The sequence below is a fragment of the Nerophis ophidion genome, linkage group LG26 (genome assembly GCF_033978795.1).
Source record: "Nerophis ophidion isolate RoL-2023_Sa linkage group LG26, RoL_Noph_v1.0, whole genome shotgun sequence".
In the NCBI taxonomy this organism is placed as follows: Eukaryota; Metazoa; Chordata; class Actinopteri; order Syngnathiformes; family Syngnathidae; genus Nerophis; species Nerophis ophidion.
Window position 1 is genome coordinate 27,283,291 of NC_084636.1, and position 12,804 is coordinate 27,296,094.

Consider the following 12,804-nt stretch of genomic DNA (forward strand, 5'->3'; position numbering starts at 1 on the left):
GTTTTATTTTTTTCAATTTCAAGACAAAGTTATATGTTTTTTTTTTTTTTTACTGGTGCTCAAACATCACCTTGTTCAGAGAACAAAACCAATACAGTGGATGAACTCACAACAAATTGCACACCTCAAATAAGTGTGACTTCTGCTGTTGCCGTATCCATTTTACGTCGATAGGGAGAAGTTTTTATTTACACGATGAGTCGGGTGTGTCTTGACTTTCGCGGCGGAGGCTACGCCGAACCCCTGGGGTTCGATCGAACCCAGGTTAAGAACCGCTGTCATAGGAGAATGTAGGTTATAGTTTGATTTAGCATGTTAATTGAGTGTTCATTTATTCATCCAGCCTATTTCTATTCATTTATCCATCTGTAAAATCATTTTAAAGACTACTCCAATTGTTTAGCTCAGTATTTTTTCAACCAGTGTGCCGTGAGATACAGTGTGGTGTCCTGTTGGAGATTATGTTAAAAATAGTTTTTGCAAACCAGTAATTATAATCCGCAAATAATGTGCCGTTGTTGAGTGTCGGTGTTGTCTAGAGCAGAGTAACCATGTAATTCTCTTCCATATCAGTAGGTGGCAGCCGGTAGTCAATTGCCTTGTAGATGTCGGGAACACGTAGTATGAGACGACAAGGGTTTGTCGTGATCACAATATGCAGGCTACAGCAGGAGGCAACGTGCAGGTAAAAAGGTGTCCACTGCTTAAACCAAAAAATAAACAAAAGGTGAGAGCCCCTAAGAAAAGGCATCGAAGCTTAGGGGAGGCTATGCTGAACGAAACTAAAACTGGACTGGCTACAAAGTAAACAAAAACAGAATGCTGGACGACAGCAAAGACTTACTGTGGAGCAAAGACGGCGTCCACAATGTACATCTGAACATGACATGACAATCAACAATGTACACGCAAAAAAAGATAGCAACAACTTAAATGTTCTTGATTGCTAAAACAAAGCAGGTGCGGGGAATAGCGCTCAAAGGAAGACATAAAACTGCAACAGGAAAACGCCACCAAAATTGGAGCGCAAGACAAGAATTAAAACACCACACACAGGAAAACAGTAAAAATTTACAGATAAGTCACGGCATGATGTGACAAGTGGTGACAGTACACCTACTTTGAGACAAGAGCTATAGTGATGCATGCTTGGTTATGGTTTAGTCATATCCAACAATTGCGACAATGACTTTTTATCATCTACTGAGTTTTATTCTTTAATGATTTCTGCTGGTGGTGAGCCTCCGGATTTTTTCAATGAAAAAAATGCGTCTTGGCTCAAAAAAGGTTGAAAAACACTGGTTTAGCTGACTATTTATATCTGTGTGTGGCATTGCATTAGTGTTTTACAAGCATCTCATTTTATTCTACAGAATAATGCCATGTACACCATCTGACGTGTGGAGACATTTCACCCCAACCGATGTAGGCGGAAAGACTGTGTACATTTGCAAATACTGTGCAAAGAGCTACGTCAAAAATGCCACAAAGATGCAGCAGCATATAGACAAGTGCCCAAAGTTTCCTCGGGGATCAAAACAAGCAACCCCAGGCAAGAGTTCCTCCGCTTCCATTCGAAGTGAAAACGATGCAGCTGCATCATTAGCAGATTCAGGCACCCTCCCAACAGCTCCAGGTCTTTTAGGAATCAGAGGATTTTTGACTCAATGGAGTGGATCGTGAGATCGACAGGCGGATCGGTGCGGCGTCTTCAGTAATGCGGACGTTGTACCGATCCGTTGTGGTGAAGAAGGAGCTGAGCCGGAAGGCAAAGCTCTCAATTTACCGGTCGATCTACGTTCCCATCCTCACTTATGGTCATGAGCTTTGGGTCATGACCGAAAGGATAAGATCACGGGTACAAGCGGCCGAAATGAGTTTCCTCCGCCGTGTGGTGGGGCTCTCCCTTAGAGATAGGGTGAGAAGCTCTGCCATCCGGGAGGAACTCAAAGTAAAGCCGCTGCTCCTCCACATCGAGAGGAGCCAGATGAGGTGGTTCGGGCATCTGGTCAGGATGCCACCCGAACGCCTCCCGAGGGAGGTGTTTAGGGCACGTCCAACCGGTAGGAGGCCTCGGGGAAGACCCAGGACACGTTGGGAAGACTATGTCTCCCGGCTGGCCTGGGAACGCCTCGGGATCCCCCGGGAAGAGCTAGACGAAGTGGCTGGGGAGAGGGAAGTCTGGGCTTCCCTGCTTAGGCTGCTGCCCCCGCGACCCGACTTCGGATAAGCGGAAGAAGATGGATGGATGGATGGATGGATGAACGCAGCCAGAGAAATGCTGATGAATGTTTTGCTCGAGTGGTCTATGCAACTGGTCTGATGCTCACAGCCAATGTGTATTGGAAGAGATTTCTGAATGTTCTTCGTCCAGCATACACACCTCCCACCATTGACAAGGCAGACTGCATTGCCGTCCTCTCTGATGGGTGGTCGAATGTCCAGGGACAAGGAATTATCCACTACATCGTCTCCACCCCTCAACCAGTATTCTACAAGAGCACAGACACAAAGGACAACAGACACACAGGCACCTACATTGGTGAGGAGCTGAAAGGAGTCATCAACGACCTTGGACCGAAGAAAGTCTTCGCAGTTGTAACTGACAACGCTGCGAACATGAGTGCTGCTTGGGCAAAAGTGGAGGAGACCTACCCTCAAATAACAACGATTGGCTGTGCTGCCCATACTCTTAATCTCCTCCTTAAGGACATCATGGCACTGAAGGCAATGGACACGCTGTACAAGACAGCAAAACAAGTGGTGAAATATGTGAAGTACAAACCGGTAGCTTCAGCAATATACTTCTCAAAGCAAAATGAAAAAAACAAGAGCACCACACTGAAGCTCGATGGGTTGGAGTTGTCATCATGTACTCTCTCCTTTGAGGCAGACATTAAAAGCGTTACTAAAACGGCCTTCTTTCATCTCCGTAATATCGCTAAAATTCGCTCCATTCTGTCCACTAAAGACGCTGAGATCATTATCCATGCGTTTGTTACGTCTCGCCTCGACTACTGTAACGTATTATTTTCGGGTCTCCCCATGTCTAGCATTAAAAGATTACAGTTGGTACAAAATGCGGCTGCTAGACTTTTGACAAGAACAAGAAAGTTTGATCACATTACGCCTGTACTGGCTCACCTGCACTGGCTTCCTGTGCACTTAAGATGTGACTTTAAGGTTTTACTACTTACCTATAAAATACTACACGGTCTAGCTCCATCCTATCTTGCCGATTGTATTGTACCATATGTCCCGGCAAGAAATCTGCGTTCAAAGGACTCCGGCTTGTTAGTGATTCCCAAAGCCAAAAAAAAGTCTGCGGGCTATAGAGCGTTTTCCATTCGGGCTCCAGTACTCCGGAATGCCCTCCCGGTAACAGTTCGAGATGCCACTTCAGTAGAAGCATTTAAGTCTCACCTTAAAACTCATTTGTATACTCTAGCCTTTAAATAGACTCCCTTTTTAGACCAGTTGATCTGCCGTTTCTTTTCTTTTTCTTCTATGTCCCACTCTCCCTTGTGGAGGGGGTCCGGTCCGATCCGGTGGCCATCTACTGCTTGCCTGTGTATCGGCTGGGGACATCTCTGCGCTGCTGATCCGCCTCCGCTTGGGATGGTTTCCTGCTGGCTCCGCTGTGAACGGGACTCTCGCTGCTGTGTTGGATCCGCTTTGGACTGGACTCTCGCGACTGTGTTGGATCCATTGTGGATTGAACTTTCACAGTATCATGTTAGACCCGCTCGACATCCATTGCTTTCCTCCTCTCTAAGGTTCTCATAGTCATTATTGTCACCGACGTCCCACTGGGTCATTATTGTCACCGATGTCCCACTGGGTGTGAGTTTTCCTTGCCCTTATGTGGGCCTACCGAGGATGTCGTGGTGGTTTGTGCAGCCCTTTGAGACACTAGTGATTTAGGGCTATATAAGTAAACATTGATTGATTGATTGATGTACGACAGCCTACTGGAGGGGAAGGAGTCCCTGCAAGAGATGGCCGTATCCCAGTCTGCGTCCCTCGAAAGTCCCATCAAGAGAATCCTGCTGGAAGATGTGTTTTGGGAAAGAGTGGCTAGCAGCCAGACAATCCTCAAACCAATAGCAGCAGCTATTGCCAAGATAGAAGGTGACGATGCCGTCAAGTCAGATGTTCAATGTCTGTTTGCCGAGCTCAAAGAAGAAATCCAAACTGCTCTGCCCACTTCCCTGCTGATCCAAGCAGAGGAAACCGCAGTGGTCAAATCAATGGATAAGCGCCAAGAGTTCTGCATGAAGCCAATACACGCAGCAGCATACATGCTGGACCCAAAGTACCATGAGAAGAGCATACTCTCTGGTGAAGAGATCAACAGAGCTTACACTGCTATTACTACCATGTCTCACCATCTGGGTCTTGATGAAGGCAAAGTCCTCGGCAGTCTGGCAAAGTACCGTACCAAGCAAGGTCTTTGGGAAGGGGATTTGATATGGCAGTCATGCCAGCACATATCTGCATCCACCTGGTGGAAGGGACTTTGTGGATCTGAGGCCCTTGCACCTGTAGCCTCAGTCATCCTCCAAATCCCACCCACATCAGCCTCCTCTGAGCGCAACCGGTCACTGTTTGGAAACACGCACACAAAGGTTCGCAACAGGCTCACGAATGCCAGGGTCCAAAAACTGGTGGCCATCCGGGCTAACCTAAGGCTCTTTGAACCTGACACAGAGCCCTCCTCAACAAGGTTGGACAGCGACAGCGAAGATGACGACAAGTCAGATATCGAGGAAGTGGACATTGAGGAGGACGTTGATGAGGTTCAGGAAGAAAGGATTCAGAGGAAAAATGCAAAACACAGAGGCTTGAGAAGCTTGACTAAATGCTTTTATTTTACATTTTGAATGGGACCTTTTTGGGGGGCATCATTTATTTTATTGAACATTCATGTTTTTTTATGTTTGATGAAAAAATAGAGGGTTGAGAAGCTTCACTAAATGCTTTCATTTTACATTTTTAACGGGACTTTTTGGGGGCCATCATTTATTTTAATTCAATCAACAAGTTCTGCTCACAAAAATGAATTTGTATTACAAATGTTTGCATGCGGGCTTCACGGTGGAAGAGGGTTCAAATCCAGGCTCGGGATCTTTCTGTGTGGAGTTTGCATGTTCTCCCCGTGAATGCGTGGGTTCCCTCCGGGTACTCCGGCTTCCTCCCACTTCCAAAGACATGCACCTGGGGATAGGTTGATTGGCAACACTAAATTGGCCCTAGTGTGTGAATGTGAGTGTGAATGTTGTCTGTCTATCTGTGTTGGCCCTGCGATGAGGTGGCGACTTGTCCAGGGTGTACCCCGCCTTCTGCCCGATTGTAGCTGAAATAGGCGCCAGCGCCCCCCGCGACCCCGAAAGGGAATAAGCGGTAGTAAATGGATGGATGGATGGATGGATGTTTGCATGCATGTCTGCTTGTTATGACCACAAAATGTTTATATTTATGTCTGGATATGATGGTTATTATAAATTACTCCAAATTTCCATTAATTCCCGTTAATTCCCATGGACAGTGTCCAACTTTGAATAATGAAAAAATGGTCAATATTTCCCAACTTCCCATGCTTAACTTCCCGAGTTTCCGGCAAATTTCCGGAAACTTTCCACCCCTTTGCAACCCCAGTGACACATAATAAATAGGTATTTTTTAGATGAATCGGTATCTTCTCACTAATATGTGGTCAGATGTATAAAAAATTCATGTTAGAAATATTTAATACTATTTCAAATATCGTAGATTACTATATACAATTTTATTCTATGAATAACTTATATTTTAATGTAAGAACATGAAATATTAATACTAGGGAAAAACTTACATTTCAATTCAGATTCTTGGGCTGCAACTCTCATAGGTCAGGTATGTGGAAACGTAAACTATTATATATTGTATATTTTTTTTCTTTTTAAATATATCAGTATACGTAGTTAAAAAAAATGGGTTCGGATGTCAAAATTATATTTCATAAATATGCAGCTAAGATAGGCTCCAGCACCTCCCGTGACCCCAAAAGGGACAAGCGGTAGAAAAATGGATGGATGGATGGGAACAATATTTTTTTAAATAAGCTTGAAAACTGATAAATCGTTTCATTATGGAAATATATAAAAATGGGGATTCGGATATGAATTGATCATTTGCAGTACTCACAATATTACAAATAAATTGTCAATTAAGTTGTAATAATATTTAATACGTTCAACTTGTAAATCTATGTACTATTTCATTGTCATTATTATCATTAATACAAAATATTGTAAAAAAGATCAAATTACAAGTATGCATCTCTATTATAGGTCAGCTATATCTAAACTTAAACTATTATACATATAATAGTATAGGTAAAAATATATTTTAGATTCATCAGTATATGCTAAATAGTCCATCCATCCATTTCTACCGCTTATTCCCTTTGGGGTCGCGGGGGGCGCTTGTGCCTATCTCAGCTACAATCGGGCGGAAGGTGAAGTACACCCTGGACAAGTCCCCACCTTATCCCAGGCCCATGCTAAATAGTATTGTGTCAAATATATCGAAAAATATAATAGCATATTTAACAACTCACGTTTTGATTCATTTAACATTTTGGGGTTGACTATTCGCATCAGAATTGATTCTCGGTTCAAACCAATTCTCGCAATATATCATTTGGTATAACAACTATAGTAAATCCTTTTTTCATTCTTTTTTTTAAACAAGTTACAGGTTCCAAAAGACCCTCTTGGCTTCTGACGTACAGTTTACAAGCCGCGGACAAGTGTGAATATGCAGGCTTACAAATATGTATTTTTAAAAAGAAAACAAAAATCCTAAAAATAATGATTTCTTTAATTATCGGAATGAATAACAATAGTGGGGGCTTCACGGTGGAAGAGGGGTTAGTGCGTCTGCCTCACAATACGAAGGTCCTGCAGTCCTGGGTTCAAATCCAGGTTCGGGATCTTTCTGTGTGGAGTTTGCATGTTCTCCCCGTGAATGCGTGGGTTCCCTCCGGGTACTCCGGCTTCCTCCCACTTCCAAAGACATGCACCTGGGGATAGGTTGATTGGCAACACTAAATTGGCCCTAGTGTGTGAATGTGAGTGTGAATGTTGTCTGTCTATCTGTGTTGGCCCTGAAATGAGGTGGCGACTTGTCCAGGGTGTACCCCGCCTTCCGCCCGATTGTAGCTGAGATAGGCGCCAGCGCCCCCCGCGAACCCATAAAAGGGAATAAGCGGTAGTAAATGGATGGATGGATAACAATAGTGATTCGGATGTGAATCGTTTTTTTTTTTCAGCACCCCTAATACAAAGTTTGTAAATACTATACAAAAATAATTTGTCACAATACATGATAAATTGTATTGTAAAAAAAATTGTACGTTTCTATATTATCACAAAATAATGTAAACAATACAAATTCAATTATGCATTATCCAAATTTAAACTATCATAAACATAATATATTTAACAGATATTTGGTGACTTTTACAGTATATACAGTGGGGCAAAAACATATTTAGTCAGCCACCGATTGTGCAAGTTCTCCCACTTAAAATAATGACAGAGGTCTGTAATTTTCATCATAGGTACACTTCAACTGTGAGAGACAGAATGTGAAAAAAAAATCCATGAATTCACATTATAGGAATTTTAAAGAATTTATTGGTAAATTATGGCGGAAAATAAGTATTTGGTCAACCATTCAAAGCTCTCGCTGATGGAAGGAGGTTTTGGCTCAAAATCTCACGATACATGGCCCCATTCATTCTTTTCTTAACACGGATCAATTGTCCTGTTCCCTTAGCAGAAAAACAGCCCCAAAGAATGTTGTTTTCACCCCCATGCATCACAGTAGATATGGTGTTCTTGGGATGCAACTCAGTATTCTTCTTCCTCCAAACACGACGAGTTGAGTTGATACCAAAATGGATACATGGATGATACAGCAGAGGATTGGGAGAATATCATGTGGTCAGATGAAACCAAAATAGAACTTTTTGGTATAAACTCAACTCATTGTGTTTGGAGGAAGAAGAATACTGAGTTGCATCCCAAGAACACCAGACCTACTATGAAGCATGGGGGTGGAAACATCATGCTTTGGGGCTGTTTTTCTGCTAAGGGGACAGGACGATTGATCCGTGTTAAGGAAAGAATGAATGGGGCCATGTATCGTGAGATTTTGAGCCAAATTTTCCTTCCATCAGTAAGAGCTTTGAATGGTTGACCCACACTGGTTTAAATGTAACTTAGATATTGGGTGTCACTATGTAAAGCGCTTTGAGTCACTTGAGAAAAGCGCTATATAAATATAATTCACTTAACAATTCACTATTACTTATTTTCCACCTTAATTTACAAATAAATTTTTTAAAATTCCTACAATGTGAATTCCTGGATATTTTTTTTCACATTCTGTCTCTCGCAGTTGAAGTGTACCTATGATGAAAATTACAGACCTCTGTCATTTTAAGTGGGAGAACTTGCACAATCGGTGGCTGACTAAATACATTTCCCCCCCACTGTACATGTATATTATTATTGCTATTATATATCATTTTTTGGGGAAAATGGTCCCTATTCAAGGTCAGATATACGTCAGTCAGTGTAAAAGCCCTAAACTACAAGCACACTTACTTATGTCATCATGTTTTTTTTCAAGCACTTTTTCCTACACCACATGCTATAAGAGATTATTCTATTATTTGTTATTTCATACAAGTTGCTCCTTTCATGAAGTCCGAGTTTATTTGTGTTTATCCGCTTGCACAGTGAGCACAAACACACTGCGGTTGTTCCCATGACCTGCCGATGAGACCACAGGAGCCTGCAGACGAGCCACTCAGCAGCTTTCTGTGGGCCCCCAGTGCTTACACAACATGCTGATGGCATAGAAAACAACAACACTTGAAAGTCTCTTAATGAATTTGAGCTGTTTCATGTTGGAGGACCACCAACTGTGAGACACTGCCTACTGTTTTACACTTCCTGCAAGCAGGAGGGCCCGACAGGGCCAATTCTATGGGCCCAAGAAGGTGATATTGTGACAGGAAACACTATTAAATGATTGCAGTCTACTTTTTAATTGCATGTATTAAACAGTTTGTGTTGAACTTGACTTTGTGGCCAATTAGTTGTTTTAAAAAGTACATTTTAACAGCAGGATGCTTTCATGACTTTTAAGCGTTGCACTGCCATCTAACCGCCAATAGTTGTAATTACATATCTACAACTTTTGTTGTTGTTTTTATCTACATTTATTTTGTATTGGTAATTCAATTTGTATTGCACATTGTTTTAAGAAAATTGTGAACAATGATTCACAATACAATACAGGGGTCACCAACGCAGTGCCGGCCGGACTGTTCTAAAAATAGCTCAAATAGCAGCACTTACCAGTGAACTGCCTCTATTTTTTAAATTTTTATGTATTTACTATTAAGCTGGTCTCGCTTTGTTCGACATTTTTTAATTCTAAGACAGACAAAACTCAAATGGAATTTGAAAATCCAAGGAAATATTTTAAAGACTCGGTCTTCACTTCTTTAAATAAATTCATTTATTTTTTTACTTTGCTTCTTATAACTTTCAGAAAGACAATTTTAGAGAAAAAATACAACTTTAAAAATTATTAATAGGATTTTCAAACACATATACATTTTTACCTTTTAAATTCCTTTTCGTCTTTCCTGACAATTTAAATCAATGTTCAAGTATTATTTTTTTTCATTGTAAAGAATAATAAATACATTTTAATTTAATTTTTCATTTTAGCTTCTGTTTTTTCGACAAAGAATATCTGTGAAATATTTCTTCAAACTTATTATGACTAAAATTCCCAAAAATTATTCTGGCAAATCTAGAAAATCTGTAGAATCAAATTTAAATCTTATTTCAAAGTCATTTGAATTTCTTTTAAAATTTTTGTTCTGGAAATTCTATGAGAAATAATGATTTGTCTTTGTTAGAAATATAGCTTGGTCCAATTTCTTATATATTCTAACAAAGTGCAGATTGGATTTTAATCTATTTAAAACATGTCATCAAAATTCTAAAATTAATCTTAATCTGGAAAAATTACTAATGATGTTCCATATTTTCTTTTTTTTCTTTTTTCAAAAAGAATCGTATCAGCTAGTTTTTCTCTTCATTTTTTGGGGGGTTGAATTTAAAATTTTAAAGAGTCGAAATTGAAGATAAACTATGTTTCAAAATTAAATTTTCATTTTTTTCCTGTTTTCTCCTCCTGTAAACCGTTCAATTAAGTGTTTTTTTTTTGTTTTTTTTTAATCATTTATTCTCTACAAAAAACCTTCCGTAAAAGAAAAAAAAATGTACGACGGAATGACGGATAGAAATACAATTTTTTTATAAATATAGATTTATTTATTAAAGGTAAATTCAGCAAATTGGCTATTTCTGGCTACTTATTTAAGTGTGTATCAAACTGGTAGCCCTTCGCATTAATTAGTACCCAAGAAGTAGCTCTTGGTTTCAAAAAGGTTGGTGACCCCTGATATAATACATGAAGTGCAGTGTTGTTTATGTACCTGTTTTAACCAGCAGATGGCAGTGTAGACTTTGTATTTAAGCAAACAGGGCTGTCCATTTACTTCCCAAAACACTCCCATTTTTAATGCAATCTCGTCACAAGTTTCTTCGTAATTTTAGACCAAATATTCATAAGAACAGTGTGTGTTACCACGCTAAACCATATACTGTACATTGTAAGATTTATGTGTGTTAAACGGCACCATTTTACCCGGACAACTAAAAGAAGTGCACTAGATATGTCACGTGATCCGGAAGTTATTCGCTTGGATATTAGCCCGCGAAAGAAGACGCTGAAGTATACGGAAAATTTAATAATGACAATGATTTTAAAGCATTAAGTGCGCCTTTAAAAATCCCACCCGACTTGAAAATAGTTCGTCAAGTATGATTGACTACGAATAATAAAGTGAGTTATGATTTCCACCCACGACGCAGCTGAAATACGGTGAGCAAGCATTGTGTTAATTATTAACCAGATGTCATCAATAAAGTTTGAATTCAAATTATCTCAAAAATGACTAAACAGTAGAATTTATTTAGATTTAAGTGATTACTTTTGTAAAGTAAATGTTTTGGAACGGAGTTACATGTAATTAAAAAAAATAATAATTAAAAAAAAAATATATATATATATATATATACATATACATATATACACATACACAGTGGGGCAAAAAAGTATTTAGTCAGCCACCGATTGTGCAAGTTCTCCCACTTAAAATGATGACAGAGGTCTGTAATTTTCATCCTTTTTACACTTTAACTGTGAGAGACAGAATGTGAAAAAAAATCCTGGAATTCACATTGTAGGAATTTTAAAGAATTTATTTGTAAATTATGGTGGAAAATAAGTATTTGGTCAATCATTCAAAGCTCTCACTGATGGAAGGAGGTTTTGGCTCAAAATCTCACGGTACATGGCCCCATTCATCCATCCATCCATCCATTTTCTACCGCTTATTCCCTTTCGGGGTCGCGGGGGGCGCTGGCGCCTATCCCAGCTACAATCGGGCGGAAGGCAGGGTACACCCTGGACAAGTCGCCACCTCATCGCAGGGCCAACACAGATAGACAGACAACATTCACACTCACATTCACACACTAGGGCCAATTTAGTGTTGCCAATCAAACTATCCCCAGGTGCATGTCTTTGGAGGTGGGAGGAAGCCGGAGTACCCGGAGGGAACCCACGCATTCACGGGGAGAACATGCAAACTCCACACAGAAAGATCCCGAGCCTGGATTTGAACCCAGGACTGCAGGAACTTCGTATTGTGAGGCAGACGCACTAACCCCTCTGCCACCGTGAAGCCCTGGCCCCATTCATTCTTTCCTTAACACGGATCAATAGTCCTGTCCCCTTAGCAGAAAAACAGCCCCAAAGCATGATGTTTCCACCCCCATGCTTCACAGTAGGTCTGGTGTTCTTGGGATGCGACTCAGTATTCTTCTTCCTCCAAACACGACGAGTTGAGTTTATACCAAAAAGTTCTATTTTGGTTTCATCTGACCACATGACATTCTCCCAATCCTCTGCTGTATCATCCATGTATCCATTTTGGTATAAACTCAACTCATCGTGTTTGGAGGAAGAAGAATACTGAGTTGCATCCCAAGAACACCACACCTACTGTGAAGCATGGGGGTGGAAACATCATGCTTTGGGGCTGTTTTTCTGCTAAGGGGACAGGACTATTGATCCATGTTAAGAAAAGAATGAATGGGGCCATGTATCGTGAGATTTTGAGCCAAAACCTCCTTCCATCAGTGAGAGCTTTAAATGGTTGACCAAATACTTATTTTCCACCATAATTTACAAATAAATTATTTCAAATTCCTACAATGTGAATCCCTGGATTTTTTTTTCACATTCCGTCTCTCACAGTTGAAGTGTACCTATGATGAAAATTACAGACCTCTGTCATCATTTTAAGTGGGAGAACTTGCACAATCGGTGGCTGACTAAATACTTTTTTGCCCCACTCTATATTGTTTCACTGTATTTGTATTGTTTTAATCTATCTAAAAAGTATTGATACCATCGTAAAGAGGTCTCCAACAGGGGGTTAGGGAGGTCCTTTTTTAAATATTTAGGTTATTGGACTTTTTCGTATTGTAGCGGCTGGCTATGGGCTGTTTACCATGAAATGAATAACGTGGACCCCGACTTAAACAAGTTGAAAAATGTACTCGGGTGTTACCATTTAGTGGTCAATTGTACTGAATATGT